Source organism: Suricata suricatta, chromosome 7, assembly GCF_006229205.1.
Source record: "Suricata suricatta isolate VVHF042 chromosome 7, meerkat_22Aug2017_6uvM2_HiC, whole genome shotgun sequence".
NCBI classification, from domain to species: Eukaryota; Metazoa; Chordata; class Mammalia; order Carnivora; family Herpestidae; genus Suricata; species Suricata suricatta.
In genome coordinates, this window is record NC_043706.1 from 93,127,267 (window position 1) to 93,152,732 (window position 25,466).

The 25,466-nt window shown below is 44.6% G+C and overlaps 1 long non-coding RNA gene across 1 annotated transcript; it reads left to right on the top strand.

Annotated features, from left to right (window-relative positions):
* Nucleotides 1-18,690: 18,690 nt before the first annotated feature.
* Nucleotides 18,691-20,207, top strand: LOC115296998. The gene is made up of 3 exons (XR_003911196.1): nucleotides 18,691-18,835; nucleotides 19,362-19,414; nucleotides 20,032-20,207. It is a non-coding gene; the product is annotated as an uncharacterized LOC115296998 (long non-coding RNA).
* Nucleotides 20,208-25,466: the final 5,259 nt, after the last annotated feature.

A 25,466-nucleotide genomic window follows, 5' to 3' on the forward strand; every position in this document is an offset into this window, starting at 1 on the left:
TATATATATATCTTTCAAAGTAAATAAACTTAAAAAAAGGAAAAAATGACATACCACCTCACACCTGTCAGAATGGCTAAAATTAATGACTCAGGAAGTAACAGATATTGGCAAGGATGTGGAGAAAGGGGAACCCTCTTGCACTGTTAGTGGAAATGCAAACTGGTGCTCCCACTCTGGAAAACAGTATGGAGTTTTCTCAAAAAATTAAAACTAGAACTATCCTACAACCCAGCAATTGCACTACTAGATATTTATTCAAAGGATACAAAAATGCCAATTCAAAGGGACAATGCACCCCATTGTTTATAGCAGCACTATCAACAATAGCCAAATTATAGAAAGAATCCAAATGTCCATTGACTGATGAATGGATAAAGAAGATACGGTATATATGTAGAATGGAATATTACTCAGTGATCAAAAAGGATGAAGTCTTGCTATTTACAACAATGTGGATGGAACTAGAGGGTGTTATGCTAAATGACATTAGTCAGTCAGAGAAAAATATTATTTCACTCATATTTGGAATTTAAGAAACACAATAGATGAGCATAGTGGAAAGGAAGGAAAAATAAGATAAAAATGGTGAAAAAGGCAAACCATAAGAGACTCTTAAATACAGAGAACAAACTGAGGATTTCAAAAGGGGAAGTGAGTAGGGGCTAAATGGGTGATGGGCATTAAGGAGTACACCTGGTGGGATGAGCAATGGGTGTTACATGTGAGTGATGAATCACTGGGTTCTACTCCTAAAACCAATACTATATTATATGTCAACTAACTTGAATTTTAAAAAATATATTTTTAAATAAATAAGTAAATAAAAAGAAAAAAGCTGGCAAAATGATTAAAATCTTAAAAACTAAAAAATAAAGTCTGTTGTTTAAAAAATATTGCTCAAACTAGTTCCCTCTTTTTCTCTTTTGAGAATCCCTTTAATATTTCCATTGGATTTTTCTTCCTGATAAAATTTTATTTGTCAGATAATAAAGTTGACATTTATTTTGGCATGTAACAAACCTATACAGTAACCTTGGGGTGGGAAGAATTCAGGTATTTTTACCACTAATTAATAGGAGACCCAGCTACGTTAGTAACCAGGCATAATAGAAACTGTATGAAAATGTAAGGCTTTATAGTCTTGGCTAAAGCTTTTACCAAACATCAGTTTCAAATCTGCTGAAATGCTTAAAGGTTTGTGCCACGAGACAACCATTGAATTTTGAGGGCAAGAATTTCTATACAAATTGCTTTTACTATAACAGAAAGTTAACATTGTTCATGTGGAATGTTTAATTTTGAATAGGACACTATTACCCTAAGGGTCTACATAATGTGCTTCTCTAAATAAGAATGTAATATGATAGATAGGATTGTTTTTGAATTATCCAACTGAATCTTGAAAGTAGTAGTTTTCAAACAGTGGTCTCAGAGTTTTTAAATACTGTTATGGGTTTAATTGTGTCCCTGCAAAATTTATATGTTGGAATTCATATGTACTGGAATCACCAGTACCTTAGAATGTGACCTTATTTGGAAATAGAGTCTTTATAGAGGTTAATCAAGTTAAAATGAGGTCATTAGATTGGACCATAATCCAATATGACTGGTGTTCTTATAAAAAGGGGATATTGGGGCTCACAGACGTGCATAGGGGGAAGACAATGTGAAAAAGACGTAGGGAGAGGTAGCCATCTACAAACCAAGGAGAGAAACCTGGAAAAGATCCTTTCCTCACAGCCCTCAAAGGGAACTAACCCTGCTAACAGCTTGATCTGAAACTTCTAGCCTCTAGCCTTTAACCCTGTCTGGGACTGTGACACAATGAATTTCTGTTGTTTTTAGCCTCCCCCCCCCCGCCCCACCCCCCTGCTCACGCCCTTTTGTGGTACTTTCTCAGGGCAGCCTAGCAAACTCATAGAAATACTGTTTTAGGCACTTTGGGAGGAAGGATAGAAGTAGAGGCCCAGTATTTGTTGTTTATATATTAGATTTCTGAGTAAAATTTCTCTAAATGAAGAGTTCCAAACTAATGTCTGAAAAGCAATCTCAGGGTGTCTGGTTGGCTCAGGCAGTAGACCATGTGACTTTTGATCTCAGGGTTGTGAGTTCAAGTTTCATATTGGCCCCATCTTTAAAAATAAGAAAAGAAAAGAAAACCATTCTCCAAAAATGATTTTGACAAAAATGATTGAACTCTTTATTCTAATCAATAGATTCAGTTGTTTCTTGAGGCCATTCTTTGATGGTAAATTTCTATCACTTCTTAGTCTAGATGCCTCCAAAAATCAGAGCCTGAGCTAAAGACTTGTACTCATGTAGATTTTGTAGGAGGTGATTTCAGGGTGAATTAGATGCTTCTCTAATGCTATGCATTGTTCTCCTTTTGGTTAAACCATCTGTGATCTATCATTTTTGTTCAATGCTTTTTTCATAGGTATTATACTTCAAGATAACATCTGTCTAAATAATTTGAATTCTACACTAATAAAATTCTGAATTAGAGGAAAACAAATTATTTGTCACATATGCCATATATAATGTTCAAAACTACTTTGATCTGTAAAGTAGGTCATATCAGTCATGATTCTCCAGAGAAACAGAACTATTAGGATATATACTGTATATAAGAATAGATTTATTTACAGAATAAATAAAGGACTTGGCTCACACAGTTGTGGGGGCTGACAAGTGTGAAATCTGTAGGGCAGGTAGGCAGGCTGAAAACTCAAGCAGAAGTTGATATTGCAGTCTTGGGGCAGAATTTCTTCTTGGGAGACCTATTTGCTTTTGAGGCCTTCAATGATGGTTAAGACCCACTCACATTATTGAAGGTAATCTCATTTACTTAAAGTCAATTCATCTGAGATGTTAACTGACATGGATAAAATACTTTTCTTTACCTTTACTGGAAACACCCGTATTATTATTTGATTGAATATCCAGGTACTATAGCCGAGCTGTAGTTGACAAGTTGACACCTAAAACTAAAAATCACCACTAAAAATAAATCTAGGGACATGCATTTCCTCCCCTGTGCCACCCTGGGAAAATCAGAGAACCCTCTGGCTCAGTTTCATTTAGGGAACAGTCACAATGACACCATCATTTTATCCCACCTAGGTAACATCACAGAAAGAATGAGTTAGTGATACAAATATATTCTTGCAGAGAAAGAATGCTATTTTAGAGAGAAATAATGTTTATGACTATGGTAGATGCTATGGTATGAATACTTGTGTCCCTCCAAATTCATATGTTGAAATTGAAATACCCAAGGTGATGGTGTTAGGAGGTGGGTGGTTTAGGAGGTGATTAGGTCTTGAGGATGGAGCCTTCGTGAATGGCATTAGTGCTCTTACAACAAAGATCCCGAAGAGCTCCCATGCCCCTTTCACCATGTTGGGATACAAGAAGTCTGCAGCCGAGACAAGGGCTCTCACCCCACCATACTGGGACCCTGTCTGGGACTTCCAGCCTCTAGAACATGAGAAATAAATTTCTGTTGCTTATAAACTACCCAATCTTTGGTACTTTGTTATAGCAGCCTAAATGGACTAAGATAGTAAAGTAATTTGTTTCTACATTATTCCTAAACTATCACAATGTGTGGAAATATAGCCACATAATCTTTAGGCCTACAGGCTATTAGTTCTTCAAATAAAACCCAAGTGGAAATAATCTATTCTGTCTTCTTTGTTTATAAGCAAGGAATCTGAGATGAGGAGAAATTAAGCAACTTGTTTGTGATCTCACTACAAATCAGTAGTGAGACCCAAAAATAGAACCCAGGTATCCTGAGCCCAAGAGTGCTAATCACAACACCAAGTCTCACTTGTAGCAGTAAAGATGAATATCAAAAGCAAAAGAACATTTTTCCTACTTAATGTTCATAGTTTCATTTGCCCATGAAAGGGTACTGTGAAGTTTATTTTATAAAGTAGGTATTAGATAATATTAGGAAATACTTGCTAATTTTATTGGATGTAATAAAGGCATTGAGGTTATACAGACAAATGATCCTTAACTTCAAGGGTGTACACCGCATGTAGTTCCTTCAAAATACTTCAGTAAAAAATATGAAGCAAATAATAGCAAAATATTAATGTTGTTACATCTGTGATAGATATATGGGTGTTCATTATATTTTTTTCACTACCCCTTATTTTTTTCATAATAAAAAGTAAAAAAAGAAAAAAGTTCACTTTCTTTTTTTCTAGGCATGTAGGCCTGTTAATTTTTTCATATGTCCAACATCTTTTACATTTATTGTCACTGAGTAAATAAGCCTACATACATCCTGTGTCACCAAGTCTGTGCACATTCACTGCCTAAACTAAGAAGTTTAATCCTAGGAGATCCCAAATTGACCCTATGTGGTCATATGTCCATTCCCTCTTGATAACTGTTCTAATATTTGCAAGAAGAAAAGTTATCACATGTTCATATCTCCTGAAAAGACCCAGACCATTCCAATTCTTCTCTTCATAGGCCAGATAGCTTAATGTGTCAGATTTCACCAAAAAAGACACTAAAATAAATTGATGATTGAGATAGAGATATAATGATTATAGTGATCTCACAGTATTTTTATTCAGGCTGGATTACACAACATATAGTAAGGCTTTTATAACTATCAGTACATTGTGTGTGAAAAGACTTGATAAAGTATACATACATGCTTTATAAATGTTAATTGCCACCCTCATCATTAAGCATTAAATACCCACTATGTACCTATGCTAGGAACTAGAGAAATTAATGTGCGAAAATACAGGCCCTGGGCTCTCAGTAAATCCAGATAAGCTATGTAACAATTCAAATGAATCAAATAATTGCAAATTTCTGCTTCATTGATTATTATTTTGGCTATATCCATCTGTGTGTTCCCAAGTCTCAAATCCAACACTCACATTCCAGAGACATCTCATAAATTACAGTAAACTTTATATAAACCACATAAGCTAATGAATTAAAATTACATTATCTGCTAGAGTAAAATTGGAAACATTCCATTTCTTTGTTGATTAGCATTTGCTTGACCTTTAAAGTATTTTTTTTTTTTGACTCTGATGAGAACATTGTGCTGATGTATTAAGGGTTGGGGTGAGGAGGGGAATTTTCAAATGCAGTGGTTTCTCATTGATAGTTAACAACTAAAACCAGGATGACTAACAAAATGTTCTTCAAAAGAGAAAATGTGGACTGATGCTATAAATATAGATATGCAAATTCCTATTCATATATTACACTTTGTAACCAGTTTTACTTAATTAAGCCCTTTCATCAATTGTATGACTCTAGTTACTTAATCTTTCTGATCCTGTTATCCAAATAAGAGGATCAAATGATTTTATGGCAATTTCAAGATATAGTGTTCTATTGGTTCTATAATTTTTCAGTGATTCAGTGACATTTTTTAAAAATTGTAAATGAGGGATGCCTGCGTGGCTCAGACAGTTAAAGTGTTCAAGTCTGGATTGACTCAGGTCATGATCCCACTGTTTGTGAGTTCAAGCCCCACATCAAGCTCTGTGCTGAGAGTGCACAGCCTGCTTGGGATCTCTCTCTCTCCCTCCTTCTCTCTCTCTCTCTCTCTCTCTCTCTCTCTCTCTCTTTTCCAAAAACAAGTAAATAAACTTTAAAAATTGTAAATGAATCCTGTCACAGCTTTGATAAGCATTTTCATATGATTTAACTTTTTCTTCTTTTTATGTTTTTATATATATAGCACTATATTTTTCATGCGGAAGTCCCAGCATGTTGGAGGTAATGGAGGGGAGGCAGCCTGCTGGAGGTTTGGAGCTTGAGAAACCCAGGGGCTTTCTGGGGAATAACGGATTTCCAGAGTTAGGGACTTGACATTTGGTTCAAGGGTAAAGGGACAGGTATAGGAGAAAGATTATTTATTTTGAGCATACTAAGAAGTCTCGCATGGACTTAGTTGCCAAGTCTAGCCCCTAGACTCCTCATCTTCTGAGCAAAAGGGCTTCAAGAACTAAACCAGTAAAAACTAAAAGATATCATTTTGTTTCTAAAGTTATGCTGTCTGTGAGAAGTTAAGAGCATGAGGCCACTGAGGCACAGATATCAGTGACCTGCAGGCAGCATCAAGGGATTTGCCAGCAACCGATGGGCCAGGAGTATGCGCTAATGGTGGCATCAGGGAACTTGCACAGCCAGGCTGGTGCAGAGGCTAGTACTGGGGACTAGTACTGGGGACTTTGGCAGGAAGCCATGGGACACATTGCCAGGGTGCATCAGAGGGAAAGGATCAGTGTCCCCAGGAGGCCCCAGGACAAGTTCTAGGGGCAACATGCAATATTCCCTGGGGTCTTTCAGAAGTGGAGGGCCTAGAGTTCCCACAAAGAAATGCTGACAGTGACCATTATTGTGATATACTTCTTACTACCTGTTTGGAAAACAGGAGTTATATTTTTCTGACCCTAGACTTACCCTGCTGCTTATTTCCACATTTTAGAGTTCCCCCTTTCTTCTTTAGATAATCCTTCTCCATTCAGAGAAGCTAATATTGACCCTTGTAATTGGCATTACATTTCCACTGTACCCCACCACCCTCACCAGCCATGATTCTCTGTTTCCCAGTTGTATATGAGGGCTGGGGCTCTGGGGCTGATGTTTTCTATTCTAATGTGAATATCCTGTTGGGGCCTGCAAGGGTCAAGCCCCAATGTTATGAATATACTTCTCACATTGAAGAGGGAAATCATTTTGGGGGTCAGTCATCTGAGTAAGTATGAGAGTATGAGAGAAAACTAGAACTCTGGTCAGAATCTAAGGAGGGAGACCTGCCCCTCTCTGTTTAGATTTCTGGGGCTTTAAATAGCACTCAGTGCATTCTTGGCTCGTGGAGGTCAAAATGGTATCCACCATGTGGGGGGAGGATAACCTTCAAAAAATTTCTTTTCCTCGTTTTTCGAAACAATGACGTGAGTCTTTATCATGTGTGTAAGCTGTGTCTTACTGTGCTTATTTCTTTTTTACCATCTCTATTGCTCTTTAGCCTTGAATAAAGTCTTTTTTTAAAGTTCTAACCAGATCTCTGCTGTGCTACGGGGAAACAAGAGGACTGATTTCTCACTCTTGGCCCCTGGAGGTGAAGAATCTGAACTTTAATTTAAATTAAATAAGAATGACATTTTTCCTTGAGACCCTTAATATATTGGGGAAAAATGTAAGTTAATGTTATCTTTCCAGAACTTTTTGAATTTTAACGTTATCACTAATTGTGATACAGTTTTTGTCCACTGATAAAGGAATTTTCAAGCATTCACAAATCATATGCAGCTGACATTTTTGGAGAGAAGTCACTAGAAATCCGTCCATGGTGGAGATCTCCTGATGTCAGGCCTGCTTTCTGGCTCACTGTACTCACATTCTATATTCTGCAGATCTTCCTACTTCTCACTCTCACTCCAACCCCAGTTTAATAGCCTTATATCCTCTAACACCCTTACACCAACCATGAAGCCCACAGATCAGTAAAATTCAACTTCATTTACCTTAGTAACCATCCAAGGTACTCACTCCCTTCTGGAAGTTGAGGCCAGTCTTTGTCAAATTACCATCTCTTGTAGTCGAGGTGTTTATGGACTTGCTTATTCCTTACCATTTGTCCCTCAGAATGATTGGCTGAGGAACTTGATTTCATGAAAGTATAAAAGATGGTGTGTGTCAGAGAGCAAAGAAGGATGGGCTGGTGTAGGTGGATCAGCATTTCACTTATGCCCAAACCCCACATCCCTGCTGCCTCTACTATAGAGGTTTGAAAGCCAAATACTGCTTTCCCGGCTCTTTAGCAGTTTAGGATGCCACATAATGGCCCAGTTCTGGCCCAAGAGAATACTGCTAGGGGGCTTCAGATAAAGTATGTTTTCCTTATTGACAGATGTGGCTGGCATAAGCCGTTTCCTTTCTTTTTTTAAAGATTTTTTAAAGCTTATTTATTTTGAGAGAGAGAGAGAGAGAGAGAGAGAGAGAGAGAGAGAGAGAAAGCATGGAGGAGGGGCAGAGAGAGAGGGAGAGAGAATCCTAAGCAGGCTGTGCACTGTCAGCACAGGCCCTGACACAAAGCTCAAACCCAGGAACAATGAGATCATGACCTAAGCCTAAATCAAGAGTCAGTCACTTAACCAACTGAGCCAACCAGGTGACTCTGACATAAGCCTTTTCTTCTTCATAAGCCCCCTTCTTCTGCTTAGAATGCAGCATGATGATTGGAAATGCAGAAGCCATCTTGAGACCAAAGAGAAGGACTAAGAGATAACATTTGCCATGTCATCATCAAACCACTAAAGCAAAGCCAGCAACTGCTAACTTGAGGCCTTCTTATTATATGGAAAAACACAAACAAACAAACAAATAAAAAACCCATAATTGTATAAGGCCTATAAATTGGGACTTCTGATACTTTTAGCTGAAAAAAAACCTTTACAGTATACATTCCAGTGCTGGGGATTAGAATATTCCTGAGTGAGAGAAGTGTCCTCTTTGGTTTATCTGGCCAAAATCATGCAAATGAAAAATTGCCTCAAACAATGAAGATGGGGGACACCTGGCTGGCTCAGTTGGTGGAGCATGCAACTCTTGATCTGAAGGTTGTGAGTTCAAGCCCCACATTGGGTGTGGAGCCTACTTTTTAAAAAATTGTAAAAAATTAAAAGAAAACAATGAAGATGATTTGGGATCTTAGTTATTCATAACCAAGCAAATGAAATTTCTTATATCCAGTATCAAACTGATCTCAGTTAAGATTTTTAAGTCAAAGGGTGCCTGGGTGGCTCTGTTGAGCATCTGACTTTGGCTCTGGTCATGATCTCATGGTTTGTGAGTTCAGTTCCCACATTGGGCTTGCTGCTATCAGTGCAGACTCTGCTTCATATCCTTTGTCTCCCTCTCTGTCTGCCCCTCACCTGCTTTTGTGCTCTCTCTCTCAAAAATAAACAAATATTTAAAAAAAATTTTTTTCAAGTCAAAAGACTTTGAACCCTTTGAGCTCAGTTCTAAAATATTCCTTTGAAGGGGGAGGGGGAAAGAGAAAGGGGGGTAATGGTTATAGAGGAGGGCACTTGTGGGAAAGAGCACTGGGTGTTATATGGAAACCAACTTGACAATAAACTATATTAAAAAATATTCCTTTTTATTCCAAATGGCAAGATATAAGGAAGCATTGTTACCTAATGTGTTTCCTGCCGTAGAAAAGAATTTGGAGTCAGGATTCAGCAGACATGGATTTTGGTTATGCATGGACACTGAGTCACTGTGTGATCCCTAACATGACTTCTCTATTACTATTCCATACTATAAGGGATATCATAAGTATCAATGGTAAAAAGAAATTATTTACATGAAGATCTGCTTTGAAATCAATGATAGCCTATCGCCTAATGAAATGGTCAGAGAGAGATGGGAACTTTACATTGAAGGACTGTGCCGTGACATCACCTGAACCCACTGATTAATCAATTTGAGCTTCACCCAAAACAGAACAAGACATTGTGGTCATCCTGATTTGGTGCAATATGAAAATTACCTTTGATGTATTCTTGCCCAAAAAATGGCAAATAAAAAACCACAGAAAAATACGAATTTATTCAAATCTCTAGACCTTACTGCTAGTCTTCAGGAACTGCAGAAGAGAGAAAAACAAGTCAAATCTCTGCTTTACTGACACATGAAATCTCTGCTAAATGATACCAAGAGGAAGCAAGCAAGCAAATCCAGAATATGGAACATTCCTCAGGACAGCTAACTTGGTTTCTTGAAAAAGTCAATGTCATGTAAAAAGAATGGGAGAGAGAAAGGAGAAACCATAGTAAAAGATAATAAAAGACTTAAAAATCATCACAAAACAACATTTTTAAAAGAGCTATACAACTAAATATAAGTATATCTTATTTGGATCCTGACTTAAACAGATTAACTGTTTAAAAAAAACAGACAATTAGAGAAATTTTAATATGGTCTGGATATGTTATTAGAGAAATGTTAATCATTAGGTGTGATATTGCCACTGTGACTATAAAATGTTATATTTTGAGATGTATAATGAAATGACATTTAATGTTTAGGATTCACTTTAAAATATCCTAGTCAAACCAAGAGGAAGATAGAAAACAGGATGACAAAATATGATGCTCATTGGAGTTAGGTGATAGATCCATGGGGGATTATTTATAAGTTTATTTATTTTGAGAGAGAGTTTGAGCAGCAGAGGGTCAGAGAGAGAGAGAGCAGGAATCTCAAGCAGGCTCCATGCTGTCAGCACAGAGCCTGAAGTGAGGGCTCAAAGTCATGAAACTGTGAGATCATGACCTGAGCAGAAATAAAGAATCAGACACTTAACTGCACTACCCAGGCGCCCCATGGAGGATTATTATACTTGACTTTTGTGTATGGTGGGAATTTTTCACAATAAAAGCTATAAAAAAAAAGAAAAGTATGACATGATATAGATTGTGACTTATTATTCAGGTTTGGTGTTTTCCACTAAATGCTAATGTGTATTCATTTTTCTTTTTAGGTAGATATAAGTAAAATTTTCAGATTTGCACCAAAGGGATGATGGAGTCCCAACAAACCATCCAAAGCACTAACCTCTTCACAAAATGCCCAAGAAACTGCTTCTAAAGAACAATCTGTATCTACAGAGCACAAAGTAAAGCAAAATCATATAATCATCTGATGACAGAGAGTAGGGTGCACAATTCAGATAATTCAGTCTTTACATGACCTGAATTGTTCAGTTTGGCTCTTTCAAAACTTACAGTGCTTTAATAATTGTACAGTTAAGTGTCAGACTCTTGATTTTCAGTTCAGGTCATGATCTCATGGTTTGTGAGTTTGAGCGCATCAGGCTCTATGCTGACAGTGCAGAGCCGCCTTGGGATTTTCTCTCTCCCCTATCTCTTTGCCCTTACCATGCTTGCTCTCTCTCTCTCAAAATAAAAATAACTTAAAATTTAAAAAATAATAATTGCACGTTCTTCTCTTTGCTTTATACCATTTCGACTCAGTCCAAAGTGAAATTAGTTAGAGCAGCCATGAGACATTCTAGCTGTTTTTGAGACACTGGTTACCATACTAAGATGAACTGTGTGGGTCCTGATACTCTGAAAAACAGGAAAGACTAAAGAGGACGCAGCTGAGAATTCATGAAAACTTTAAAGATTCGATGGGGTGGTCGAGGAGAGTGCCCTGCACCAAAGTGGGGTCACCACAGCTCTGCCTCTAGTTCTGACAGTGGCTGCAGGAATTATGATTCATTTGCCAAGACTCCCTTTGTTGAAGTGGCGTCCCTCATTTCAAGCCTAAGTCATCATTTGGGTCAGATTGGGGTCAAGGCTATACTGGAGCCAGTAATGGCTCTACCCGGGCTACAAAGTAGAAAAGCTCCGAAAGAAGCATATACTGTCACTGGCAAGAGTTGTGGGACATACTGCTGCCTCCTCTCACGGAACACACACTTACCTCTTATTAATATTTCCTACAGGTCTGATACAACTATTTCATTAATTGCTGTCAAAAGTAACTATTTACCCTCTATCCAGGACACCAAACTGATCCTCCTGACCTGCTTCTCTCAAAGCGGATTTCAGAACAACTGTGTACTCTTCATGTCTGCCCTCCCCCATCTCCCTCTCTCCAGTGTTTAGCACTTGCATTGGGGAGTCACAAACACAGCCTATGGGTTTTCCTTCCTACTATATAATCAAACAGCCTCTAACAATATCCTCATCACACTCCTCAGCAAGGGTTGTTCTCAGCTGCCAAGGAGTGGCAGTGGTTCACACAAACTCCAGAAAGACTAACCCAGAACTACCCTCCTTTTAGGTGTGGTTTATAAGCCCAAACTTTGAATCTCAGAGGACAGTCAACAAGTCAACAAATTTCCTGAGAACTCACCCAGGGAAAAGTTCTGGATAAATAAATATTTGATTGTAGAGGTTGAGGGAGAAGAAAATGCTTCTGGCATGTTCTAGGTATAGGAGAGATAGCATGTGTGAAAGAAAACCCTGTATAATATCAGGACATTTAGAAGCATGTGGAGGATAAGGTAGAATAAGATGAGGAGGGAGCAATATGGAGGCTCATCTTGCTATCGGATTCAAGAAGAGCTTTTAAAAAGAGCTCAACGACACAAATGCCATGCCTTGCGCTTCCTTGATTAACCTGAAGTGCTCACCCCAAGTAAACAGTGACTTGCTCATCAGGGAGATCTTTACCTTTGATGTCACCTTTTCTTTCTTCTTTTATTTTTAACTGGCCCCGGACATTGGCAGAGGCTTCAGTACAGTGGTTCTCCCTTCACTTTTGGTATAGTGCCTGAAATACCACCATTCCTTGGGCACAAACCTTGTGCCCCAGATGTTCCCCATTAAAATTCAGGAACAAATAAATACCGGAGAGGAATGGAGCTTTCATTCTAAACCGCTTTCCCCTTTTGGTAAGTTGGATTTTTGCCTTAGTTACTATCACCTTGCTAGGACCAAGAAGTTAGTATGGTGGGAGGCAGAGGTTTGTTTAGAGGAAAGACAAGGAAGATTCTGGAACCTGAATGCTTTCTGGGACAGGCAGGCAATGGCTTCTAAGTGTCCAGCAGAAATCTCCATCTGCCCTCTATAGCCACAGAACATCCAAACTTCCACTAAAGAGAAAGAGAAGTGGGGCACCTGACTGGTTCAGTTGGTAGTACATGGCACTCTTAATCCTGAAATCATAAGTTCAAGCGCCACCTTAGGCCTAGAGTTAACTTTAAAAAGAGGGAGGAGGAACCTGGGTGGCTCAGTAGGTTGAGCCAACTTCAGCTCAGGTCACGATCTTGAGGTTCCTGAGTTTAAGCCCCACATGGGGCTGGCTGCTGTCAACGCACAGACGCTTTGGATCCTCTGTCCCCCTCTCTCTGGCCCTCCCCTGCTTGTGCTCTCTCAAAAATAAATATTTTTTAAAGAGAGAAGTCAGACCCCCTCTCCCCTGCAAGCCCTGTGACACTGCCCAAGTCACAAGCACTGAGGATGCAAGGGCCCAAAGAACTTGCCTTGAGTTTCATTCTTCCCCCGCTGTCTCCACCTAAATTCTACCAGCAGCTATGTGAGCTCTTCTTTTTCTGCCTTTTCCAATTCTTTCTCTCCCTCTCAGGTGTTACCAACTGACGGTCAGGCTCTCCCAACCTTATATTTATTCTTAAATTTTCATTTTCTTCCACCAGGGGTCGGCTTTGTTTCTTTTTTTCGGAGGCTGATGCAGCTCCCACTGCGCGAGAGATCTTAATCCATAAACAGCCTCTCTCTTTTTTTTTTAGGGTGTTGGAGATGTCATGGTAGGGCTACAAGAGGTGCCCCTGCATCGCCTTTACTCTAGTGGGGAGTGAGCTCGCCAAGGGGGAGGCCGTGGTTCTCTCTACTAGCAAAAATGCCCTTTCTGCTCCCATTTGAGGCGTTTGAGTTGGATCAAATCTCTAGGGATGGGAAGACCAGGAAGTGTTAGGGGACAGGTGGGGTCGGACACCAAGTCCTCCATGTTAATACGTTGGACCAGTGCGCACTAAGGCTGCTGTGGGATCCTGGCCAAATAAGGTCTGGCAGGTCACCGCCCACTTCCCGTTGGTCCAAGGGAAGAGGAGTCAGTCCGGCGTGGGTCTGAGCCCAGCGTGGGGGGAGGGGGTACACGGTAGGGAGCGGGGACGTGGGGAGTGGGTGCTGAACGCCCCTGCGCAGGCACGGAGACTTGGCGGCCCAGGGCAGGCATGCTATGCTGCCGGGAGCTCTGTGCCTTCGAAAGTCTCCCCAGCTGGCCTGGGCGGTAGGCACCAGCCGCCAAAGCCCATCTCTCTTCGAACCAGGATGGGACATTCATCTCCAAAAGCCTTTTCTTCTTGCTCTTCCTCCTGTTTCTTCCTTCCCATTTGTATCCCTCTGGCTGCAAACCAAAAGAGGCGCCCAAATAAAAGTCTAGTAGAATTAAAAGCAAATGGCTGTTTGCTCCAGCCCCCCCCCCCCACACACACCCCTTAAATTGTGTTTCAAAACAACATAGTGACTTTTGGACAAAATTTTTCTGTTTCACCCGCACCACAATAGAGATGCAATGAAGGCGGCTGGTGAAATGTTTGGCTGTGTCATATTCAGTCCCGAAGGCTGGCTTGGGCCAGCACTGGGGCTCCGCTTTGTGTTATGTTCACGGAGAAGATATTAATTAAAAGAAATACATGATTAAAAAGTAATGAGTTGAATAAAAATTATCTCAGCTCATTTTCTGATTATGTTAATTGTTAAAAACCCTTCAATCACGACGTTGCAGTCAATGGGCTTTAATGTGAAATTAGTGGGCTCTTGATAACTTACAGTCCAGAATAATCCTGGCGGTTTAGTCATCATTCCTAATAACAAGGATGTTGCTAAGAACAGAAATTTTACATGATTTTGATACATGCAGCCCTTCCCCCTCCCCCTTATGTGTCATTAAAAAAAAAAAAAAAAAAAAAGGCTTAGCCTGCCTGCAATTTCCAACTTCTTCCACCGCGGCCTTAGCGGACTCGAGTTTGTGTTCCGGCCGCTTTCGCTCCCCCACGCGCAGCTCCACGTCCTTGCGCCCGCTGGTTGCGGGTTGCTGGTTCCAAGCTCAGCCTTTTCCAGAAGGTCTGCGCAGCTTCCCCTCCTGGCGGGGTCAGAGCGCTCCGCTGCGCCAGGGACTGTACTGGGGCGGGGACGTGAGGAAGGACCGAATTCTCAGCTAATGTCTGGCTGGAGCGGCCTCGAGGCTGTCTGGGGACCTGTCTCCTAGAGGCAGAGGAGAAATACTGCGTAAACACGCCCAAACAGTCGTGGTGCATCTCGCAGGGCTGCTGGCAAGGCAGGCCGAGTTGTGGCGCGTGAGTGTTTGTGTGTGTCCCTCCTCTTGTGCGCTTTCAGAGCTGTGAATGCTACGAATCTCGAGGACCCACCCGAAGCATTGAGTCTCGAGGACCCACCCGAAGCACTGAGGGGGCCGAGGGTCAATCGAGCTAGGGAAAAGTTGCCCACGCCTCAGAGCCAGGGTCGGGCTCCTGACAAAGTGCCTAATAGATTTTTGATTGCATCTAAATGAAAACTAGTAAATCTGTGCATGATTCTGATGAGTGAGGATTCCCGTGTTCTCAGCAGCGCCTGGCCCTTTGGGGGCTCCCAGAAGGCTCCCACCCCATCCAAGACCAAACTTAGAGTGGAGGATGGGAATGAGAGGAGGGTTATATGTGGATGGAGGATGAGGAGGGATGCTTTTCACATATCAACAATAAGACTACATTCTCAGTGAGCTGAAGGAAAAAGGAAATGTCCCAAATGGGCCCTATGCTGTTTTGTTGTTGTTGTTGTTGCTGCTGCTGCTGTTGCGGTTGGCTTCTTGGGAAACAGTGTTGTGCAAATTGGGCCTGTGAGGGAGGTGCCACCGGGAGAGTGTTGGGGTCCTGGACTTTGAATAAGTGTGGGCTGTGGGCGATGGGCTGCCCAAGGTGGAAGGGATGGGCTCCCGGAGGTCTCAGCCCACCTTGTGCTGGACGTCTAGGGAACCCAAAACTGACCATTCTGGGTGTTTTGACACCTGGGCCAACAACCATCCTCCATCCAGCTAGGGACAGGAAGGGATTCAAGCTCCATTTTTCTCCTCAAGAGAACTAAGTAAGGGAAAATGCATTTCCTGAGTTCTGGCGGTCTAGAATTATACATACATACATACATACATACATACATACATATAGAAGTGTATAGAGATTGCTATGCAAAAGTATGTGAGCTGGGTGTAGGGGTCAGTGAGGTGAAGGGTGCGTGCATGTGTTACACAGATCTGATTCATTTCTAGAGCAAGAAGTTCTGTGGCTCAAGGTGCCTTTTTCAAAGTTCCTACCTTTAACACTATCTGGTTGGGATGGGGAATCTGGTGTTTCACAATCTGGGGGAGGGGTGTTGTTTTGTTTGGGGGCATTTGTTTTGGTTTTTTGCACCTCCGAAAGAGCAATTTTCTTTTAGCGCCTTAAAAAAAAAAAACGTTTCCACCTTCTCAAGCCCAAAAATTGATGAAATCTTCCCTGGTGAATGGAGGGTGAAGGTGTCTGCCATGGACTGGGACGAGTCCCAAGGCTAATTCTTGTTCACCTCCCTATTTGCAGTCGCTGTTAGGCTGAGGATCATTTTAATAAATAACAATGAACTGGAATGGCATCTAGAGGGCTTGTCGGCAACATTTAAAAGCCAATAGAGTTTATAATTCTACTCTATCATTTCTTATTGATTAGCGTAATCAAGATAAAAAGCTAGCCGGGCTCGGAGAACTTCAGCAGCATATCATTAAAGATAAGAGTCAGTTAATTCTGGAGCTGGGGTAATGTGGCTGAAATGAAGAGTTCATTTGCATGAGATGCTGAGCCCAGTAACAAGGGGACAAAAATCACTAATTAGGATTGCAGAATGTCGCCCTCTCGGCGAGCACCCTTTCCAGATCGAGGACGCAGCGGAGATCCACGTTTATGTAAATCTGGGGCAGGGCAGATTGCGCTCTCTCCTTATAGATGGTGATTATCATCCCGGCTTTCTACACCAGCCTTCCGGCCCCAGCTGCCTCCAGACCCGGGCGGGGATGAGGGTCAGTCCGGACAGATCCTCTCCTTCCCTGCCCGTCCCACTCCCCAACCCCACGCCGCCAGAGTGCAGCTCGCCCACTCCTTTAAGGAGGTTCAGGAGCGTATGTCTGGTGCCCCCGTGAACTAGTCCCGCTGTCCAGTCTTCGCCACGGGCTCTGGTCTGGTGCGTGTGGCAACCTGAGGACGCCCCAGCTCTGGTGCAGCGCCCGTGGGGTGAGAGGTGGAGGGTTGCACCGGCCCAGAGCACAGGCCCCGCGGGAAGCTCGGGGGATTTCCCCGGGGAAGAATCCCCAAAGGAGCCTGGTCTCAGGGCCAAAGTCAGTAACCCCCAACTCGGATGGCTTCCTCTAGGCTCCCCTGCTTGACCTACCATACTGGACCTACCATACTGGACTGAACCAGTCAATGGGCGCCCAAGAGCTCGTGCTTGCGCACTGCGAGAACAATTGGGAGTGCGTTCATGTTCCCTGTGTGCCTCAATGTACAGGAATGCGTGCATGTCTGTGACTGTATGTGTATGAAAGTGAATCCAGGTCTTGTGTAAATGTATGTTTCAGAAGCTTGTTGCCGCGTGAACGGTTTGATTGCATATGCGTACACAAATAAGAATGTTCGTGTAAATGGTTTGCAGTGAGGTTCATGGGTACACATGTGATATTGTATATGTACTCTGTGGGGGGGGGGGAGTGACAGCCTGGAGAGGTTCCCCAGAGGGAACAGAGGGAACGCTACAGGCGTCAGGGGTTTGGGCGCCGAGAGGTGAAGTGGGAATTGGGTTCTGCGGGGGAAGTGGGCGCGAGGCGGGGGGCGGGAGCAGGAATCGCCCCTGGTAGGGGCGCCTCGGAGGCCCGGAGGCCCGTAGGAGGCGAAGGGGAAAAACCCTTCATGCAGCACTTGGCCCTCCCACACCGCCAGGAGAGCGATCAGGAAAAGCAGCTTCATCTCTCGTGCGCCGGAGGTTCCCTCAACGCACCCCGGGGAAACGAAAGTAGACAAAAAGGCACCCCAAGATAGGTTTTGTTAACATAATGAGAAAAGTGGACACAGAAGCCGCTGGACGAGCAACGACTGCACGTTCATAACCAGGCCCCAGCCCTTTCTCTGCCCAGAGTGGTTTGGGATTCATGTCCTCTGCGGCCCTCCCAGTCCTCTGCTGCGGGAGATCCCACATTCACGGGCGCTGGGGCGCTGGGGCGCTGGGACCTCTCAAAGTTCCTTCCCGGGAGGGAGGGAAAGAAAGGCGCGCGGCTGCTGGGGCAACCCCTCCCGGAGACTCCGCGGCCGCGCCTGGAATCCCGCCCGGCATCCCGCTTTTTACATCGGCCTCTTTAGAACTAACTTTGCCCCTCACTTGGCTGCGGCATAAAAGAATCAAGGCCTATGTCAGATAATTGTAGGTGTCAGCGTGGAAAGTGGCAGTGTTTGCACACTCTCACAGGTCTCGCTGTGTCCGCTCCCGAGGCTCCGCGGGTCTCTCACGCCCCACCCCCAGCCCACGGCGCGGAGGCCACTGCTTATTGAGCGGGCAGCCCACGGACTCCGTGCGCGCGTGCGCTAAGCACCTGCGCCCGCGCGAGCGCGGAGTCCTCGAGGTCGCGCGCCCTCCAGGGCCCAGAGCGGGAGGTGCTCGCGAAGGGCGCGTTTCTTTAGCATCGACACCCCGCCCCCCACCCCTCTCTCCAGGGATTTTTTTTTTTTTTTTGTATCTGAACACAGCTGGGGGCTCCCTCACCACCCACCCCTGGGCCTCCTCATACAGAATAAAGTCAGTCTGTATTTAATGGTTATGGCGGATGTGAGGGGGATTTGGCAGAGGCAGAAGAGAGGCCTTTCGCTCTCAAATATCGCTCCTTACGTCGTGTGAGTCTACCAACCCACCACGACCCCATATTCTTGTGCGGGTGTCTGACTCGAATGACAAGCGAGCTGATTTTTTCAGTACATAGCTGGGAAATGTAGTGAGTGATAATAGAGATTTCTCTTTCATTTTTTACGCTTGACTTGGTTATTGTTGCTTTTCTTTTCCCGTGATTCCTTCTGAGGATTAGCTCTGACTTCCCCACTATTGGCGGTCAAAGTGGCCCCGACTCGGGATGACAATTGACGGGGATCAAGGGATTGCCCATTCTGTGCCTGTAAGAACGGATTCGTGCCAGAGAAACTCATCAAGTGGAGGCGGAGAATAAAGACCGTTCGGGGGTAAATGTATTCATTGAGAAGGGTTCTCCCAAATTGCTTCTAAGTTTTTTTAATGAAAAGTAACGATTGCAGCAATCAGCGGCTTTTTGGCGGATTACAAATCTGGAGGGAGCTGCGGCGCTGCATTGAAAAGCGCCCCCGCCTTCGCACGGGGCAGCCGGTTCACAGGAGCAGCGCGAGGGGCGGGGGTCCCCGTCACCAGACAAAGGCTGGAGGGGGTGAGCGGAGTACGGAGCCTTCGGGCGCTCCAGCGCACACCCGGGATCCGATCGTCCACCCGGGCGCAGGTGTGGCAGAGAGCCCTCCACCCCCCAACACACACACCAAGTACCGCGAGGGGCAGGGTCCTGAGCAAGGTGTTTAGAGAGGTCTACCCCATCGCGCCCACTGGGTAGATCCGGGCATTAGGAGCGAGGAAGGTGCGTGAGAAGGACCAAGCAGGTGACGGTGGGGCGGAGGAACCGAGGGTGAGAGCTGGCTCCTCCACCTCCACCCCGGAACTGAGCACGCAAGTTTCTTCTTTTAGGGACGCCCGACGTTGCAAACAGGAACCGAAGCGTGGGGACCCTCCAGGTCCGGGTAGGATCTTCCTCAGATGTTCCCGGACAGGAGGAAAAGTTGGGTTTCCTTTCCTGGGTGGGGGCAGGATGGCAGCGAGCGGAATCCGGCAGAGCCGGAGGCGCGCAGGCGCGCAACCTGATGCCCACACGCTTAGGTCTGACCCGCACCTGTCCCCTCCGCCGCGGTGGAACCCAAGCGCACGTCCACGCTCTCCCAGAGTCGGGCACAGCCTCCAGGCCCGCCCTGCGCCCCGGCCTAGGCCGCAGCCTCCCAGCCCCAGGACTCACGGAGTCGCCTTGTAAAACGGGGTAGGGAACGAGAGCGCAGAGACAAAACGCTATTCTCATAGAGGTTGAAATCAGCTGCAGCGGCCTAAGGCAGCCGCATTCAGCCTGACTTTTTATACATTTATTTTTTTTAATAGTGTATCTTAGCAGGGGGGTGGGAGGTATGTTTTTTCAAACCGACTTCTTTAAGGCTCTCTGAAGTAAATAAGGGAGCAGAGAGACAAGGGTGGGGAGGAGAAGAAGAAAAAGAAAGACTCTCCCCTCTCCTACCCCCCTCCTCAAGTTTAAAAAGAATAAATCCAGCAGGCAACTCCACAGCCCTGAAGGTTTAACTTTTTTTCTTTGCAGCTTGTCAATGCGACCATTGCTTTGATGGGAGGCTCCTCAAGGTGACACATTTCTGAACTTCACCCCCTTTTCAAACTAACTCCCTACCTCCTTGTTAGTGGCCAGCTCTGAACTTCTGCAGAGTGTTTTTGTGTGAGTCAAGGCTCATTCACGGGCGCTTTTGTGGGCCTCTCCTCCTTTCAGGCCTCAGCGTGTTACACCAATTAAAGGGCGACGTGCTGTAAATGTAATGGGCCGCTCAGCGATTGTTTCTGACAAGCAACAAAACACATCGATCCACCCCTTAGATTAGGCCGTTGAAGGGGAGGTTGAGGCCGGTCAGTTTACTGAATAGTTTGTGAACTGTAATTCTGAGGACTCATGTGAAAAAAAGTCTCTTCCCACCTCCCTCAGCTTGCTTCCCCTCCCCAAAACCTCCAAAAAAGAAGGGAGAGAGAGACAGAGAGACAGAGAGAGAGAGAAAGGGAAAAAGTGACATCCATGGGGCAGAATGGGGTCACTAGAGGGAAAATAAACGGCGAGGCGCTTGTCCTGTCATTTGGACTGTCCAAAAAGCCCTCCAGTTCTTTCCCCTCCTTCGTTACTTCTTTGAACCTGGTCCTCAGTTTTATTGACCACAGCAGCCTTCTCCCTTGAGGGTGGGCCTAGTACCCCCACCCCATTAGACTTGAGATCAGGGTAGCAGTGAGGAAAAGTCAGGTTGTCTTGGGAAATGCCACTGGGGTTTGATCTGGTCCTAGTGGGACAGTGATGAGCCCCAGGCTACAGCCACCCCCTGCGTCTGTCCCTCCCCAGGCAGGGCCCTCAGCCCCTCCTCTTTCTCCACAACCTGGTGTGCTTCACAGGCCCTGACGCCAGCCCCTCTGCCTGGGGGGGGTTGGGGGGGGGAGTGTCTCTCTATCCTCCTGGGATTTCCTCCTCTTCCAGCGTCTGCATCCATCCTAGCTTTTGCAGTTCTCTGTCATCACGGGACAATTAAAGAGCACATTTCACCTAGAAAGCAGAGGTTTCCAGATTACCTCCTCCATCTTCCTCACAAGTTCAGAGGCCCAGAGAAGTGACTTGTCCAAGCTCACAAAGCATAGAGCTGAGCTGCAATTGGATTGCAGATCTCTCATCCCATCCCATCCCTTCTGATCCCACCCCACAAAACACCCATCCTCCCACACATTACTGCCCTGCCCCCCACCAACCTACCTCTGACACAGCTCCTCTGCTCTTCCTCAGACTCAGGCATCCAGGTCCTGAGGCTTTGCCTATGTGTTCCTGCTCCCACTGGCCCCCTCTCCATCCTGCCACACTCTGCCCGTCCCCAGCCTTCCCAGCCCAGCTCCATTCAACATATAGTTATGGAGTATCTACCAGTTACGTCCAAAGAACACCTTGCATTTTCTGTGAAACTTCCCCTAGCCACTCTTCTTCACTAAGTCCCCTCCTCACTCAAATTCCTCTACCTGGAATTCCACCAGTCCTCATCACTTTCTGCCTGGAAATCTACTAGGCGTTCTTCAGGACCCTACTCAAATGACACTTCTGTGAGGCCATCCTAGGACACAAAGACCCCAAGGAAGGAGGCGTAACCTGATGAAGGAACTCTTTGAAGTCCAGTGTGGAGCTAGAGAGAGGTGCAAAGGTCACATCCCCTACAATCTTGTGGGCCACATCAAGGACTTGGGGTTGTACCCCAGAAGTAGTAGGAAGCCACTGAATGGTTTTAAGGGTCTCTTGTCTAGATTGAACTTTTGAGAATAGGGACGGTGTCCTTTTGCTCTCTGTGCCCCTCTACTCCCATCCCAGTGTCTGGCACATAGTGCTCAAAAACTATTTGCTGGTTGCATAAACGAACTGAAAAGTCATTAAATACATACCATCCAGCTTTTCCTTATCTCTTAATTCTGGCTAACCAGCTTACAAGTGCCAGGATGGTAGGGACCAAGTCACAGTGTCTTTGAATTGTCAACAGAACCCAATTGATGCTAGTTCCATGCTAGGAATACAGTACACACTTGTCCATTGACTAAGGTGTGCAAAGGAAAGAACTTAAAGTCGAGAGGCCTGACTTCTTGTTGCTAGTACTAATAGCCTTACCTTGGGAAACACCTTACATAAACCACTCTGAAGCCTTGGCTTCTTCGTCAATAAAATGGGAACAATGCTACTTATTTCATGAATTGTGAGGACCAACCAATACCATTTGTGTCAGAATAACGTGATTGTGAAGGAATACATTAATGAATAAAATTTAGTGCATGTCCTGGGGTCAGGGAAAGACCGGTGGTGTTCACACCACTTTATTGTTTTTTTAATGTTTACTTATTTTTGAGACAGAGCACAAGCGGGGGATGGGTGGAGAGAGAGGGAAATACAGAATCTGAAACAGGCTCCAGGCTCTGAGCTGTGAGCACAGAACCTGACTCGGGGCTCAAACCCACAAACCGTGAGATCATGACCTGAGCAGAAGCCAGATGCTTAACCAACCGAGCCACCCAGGCACCCTGATAGAATGGTTAAGATCGCACCACTTTAAAATGACAAAAGGCGGTCCGAGAGCAAGCCGGATCCTGGAAGAACTCAGACTCGCAGCGGTAGGCTCTGAGCGCAGCTGGTTCCACATATTCCCCCAGGGCGTGTCTCAGCTGCTGACACCCTTCACGCTTGGCTCCCTATATGCTCCCGCTCTAAGAAGCCTGTTTCACAGAAGCCCCAATTCCCTTGTTGCCTGTAGAAGGCTGCACTTGGAGATGGGGGATACCGAGGCAGAAGTCATGCAGACTTTGATTCCTGCTAACCCAGGCGGAGACCCACTTGTGGCAAGAGCAGACAGAGCACCAGCCTCCTGACTGCTCACAAACTCTACTGCCGGGTTCCCGTGGAGTTCTTGTCCTGGAGGCCCACGAGGCACTGGAGATGGAATGTGAGTACTAGAGCAGAGACTTGCCAGCATGCTTGGGGGTGTGGTGCCCGCTCACATGTGAGTGTGTGTCTGTGTTTGTGTTCCAAACCATTGTAGTTAGTCCCTGGCAAACAAAGTGGGCAAAGAATCTCCAAAGAGGAAGGGGGAAGTCTTTTTAAGTTTCTACATCCAAATAATAATAATAATAATAATAATAATAATAATAATAATAATAATAACTGCCTCTTAACTCCATTTAAGAACAGAAAGGAAAGAGACATGTCATGGGCTTATCTTTCCCTGTTGTGCTTTCATCTGAACATTTTTTAACCTCAAGGAGCAGGCGTAGAAGCTAATATCTGTAAAGCTCTGAAGCGAGTCAGCCAAGCCAACCTGCCAGGGAGAACTCCAAGAGCACTAGGGGGTAGTCTAGGCGGGTAGTGGGAATCCTTTGACAACTCACATCCTCCCCGTGGAGATGGCTTTCGTGTCTGCAGGCTAAGTATATGCCAAATGAGGGGGCTCATCCGAGCTAATGTGGGATTGAATTCGTCCTTAGAGACTTTTCACGCCAACCCGATGTATGTACTGCTAAATCCTCTCCCCGGGCCTCAGATAACAACAAAAGCTATCTTTCCTCTTCTACTGATGCACAGAATCCCTCAGCCACAAGGAATGCATGTTACCTCAGCTCATTGTCAGCTCTTGCAACCATAGGTGATTTCAGTCAAGGATGCTAGGCCTGAATATTTTTCTCACACGAGACTCCTCCCAGAGGCTATTTTTCAGATGAACTCCTCCCCAGATAGAGTCCTGTGTTCTCAGGAGAGTCACTTGCGGCTGGGAGATGCGGAGCCGTGGATGGGGAAATTGGTAGCACCAAGGGAGCAAAGGGTAGAGAAGAATTCCCCTGGGATGGGGGAAGATACTAGCTGTGGAGAAGGGACTAGGAGCCTCTGATCCCTGGAGAACAGACAGCAGAAGGCGGTCGACGGAGGGCACCGGTGCTGAGAGCATAGTAGCAGTCCCCTCGCCATAAGATGGAAGGTGGGGGAGGCAGAAACCTAAACAAGAGAATTCAATTACATCTGAAAAAGAATGGGCTAAATTAGGATTCGGTCCTTGGGCCTGTTCCAGAAAATATTTGTGAAAAGTTGGTTGAAAGAATAATACCACCATCCAAACCCTAATTTTGCTATTATATAGAAGCCCCGATTTCTTTGCAGTTTCTAATTAGGAAAATGTTTTTCTGATTTCGTCTTTGCTACTGGTGTGTGACCTCTTAATTTAATTTTGGTTTTTGCTTCTACAAACCAAATGCCGTGGAAACTTTTTCCTGTGGTGCAGCAAAGACAGGGGAATGTAGAACACTGGTAATTATATATTGTGCACCTAATTCATTTAATTAGCAGTTATCATGCATCCTTAATGGTTCCTAGCCACAAACTAGATTTATATCTGAGGATTGCAGCCTGCATCAGAGATCTCTCATGTGTGTCTCTGTGAAGAAGAAAGAGGGAAAGTGTTGTTAGTAGAATGAGGTTAGAATTTGCTGGGATGCCCCAACATTTCTTGTGCTGCCTTCTGCCGCTGCCTTGACCTGAGCTGAGCCAGCGAGGTTGGGGCCCCATCAGTGAAAACACTGCCCCATTTACTCAAATGGCCAGTCAGTGGGACTGAAGACCCAAAACCCAATATTTTTTTGTAAAATTTATTTTTGACTTTTCAGTCACTTGCCTAATCTGGTAAAGAGAATGCTTCTAGGATTCTTCAATTCCTCTTCTCAAGGACTTTTGTTAACTCTTTGAGAGAACTCTCATATCTATGGGAAATGTTACACATTTGGGAACATAAACTAGAGAGAAAGCTCAAATTTAGAATACATGGTGCATTTTTTGGTGTCACATGACATTTCATGGTAGATGGAATTCAGAGCTGGTGCATACAGTTACGTAAGCTACACACTGCACAATGATGGAGGGACAGAGTGATAGAGGGAAGCATTCAACAGACTATGCATGGGATTGGGTCTTCTGCTCATGGGGATGCTGGTAACAATGAAGGATTTCCTCCATTGCTTGTGATCTTTATTTTGCCAACTTAAGAAAACTGCAAAAGATGTTGAAAATAGTGTGTTGCTTTTGGATGAAATGACAAAATTTAAGATCTGGACCCAGGCAACTAGGGCCTAAACTCTGCTTCTGCCATAAACAAGCTGAGTCTCCTGGATGGATTCCTTAACCTCTCTGTGTCTCAATTTCCTCATCTATAAATAATAGATAAATAATATTACATAATAAGAGTAACCACATCATGGGTTCAGTGAATTAATGCACATAAAAAGCTTAGAATCGGGGCGCCTGGGTGGCTCAGTCGGTTAAGCCTCCGACTTCGGCTCAGGTCAGATCTCACGTTCGTGGGTTTGAGCCCCGTGTCGGGCTCTGTGCTGACAGCCAGCTCAGAGCCTGGAGACTGCTTCCAGTTCTGTGTCTCCTTCTCTCTCTGCCCCTCCCCCTCTCATGCTCTGTCTCTCTCAGTATCA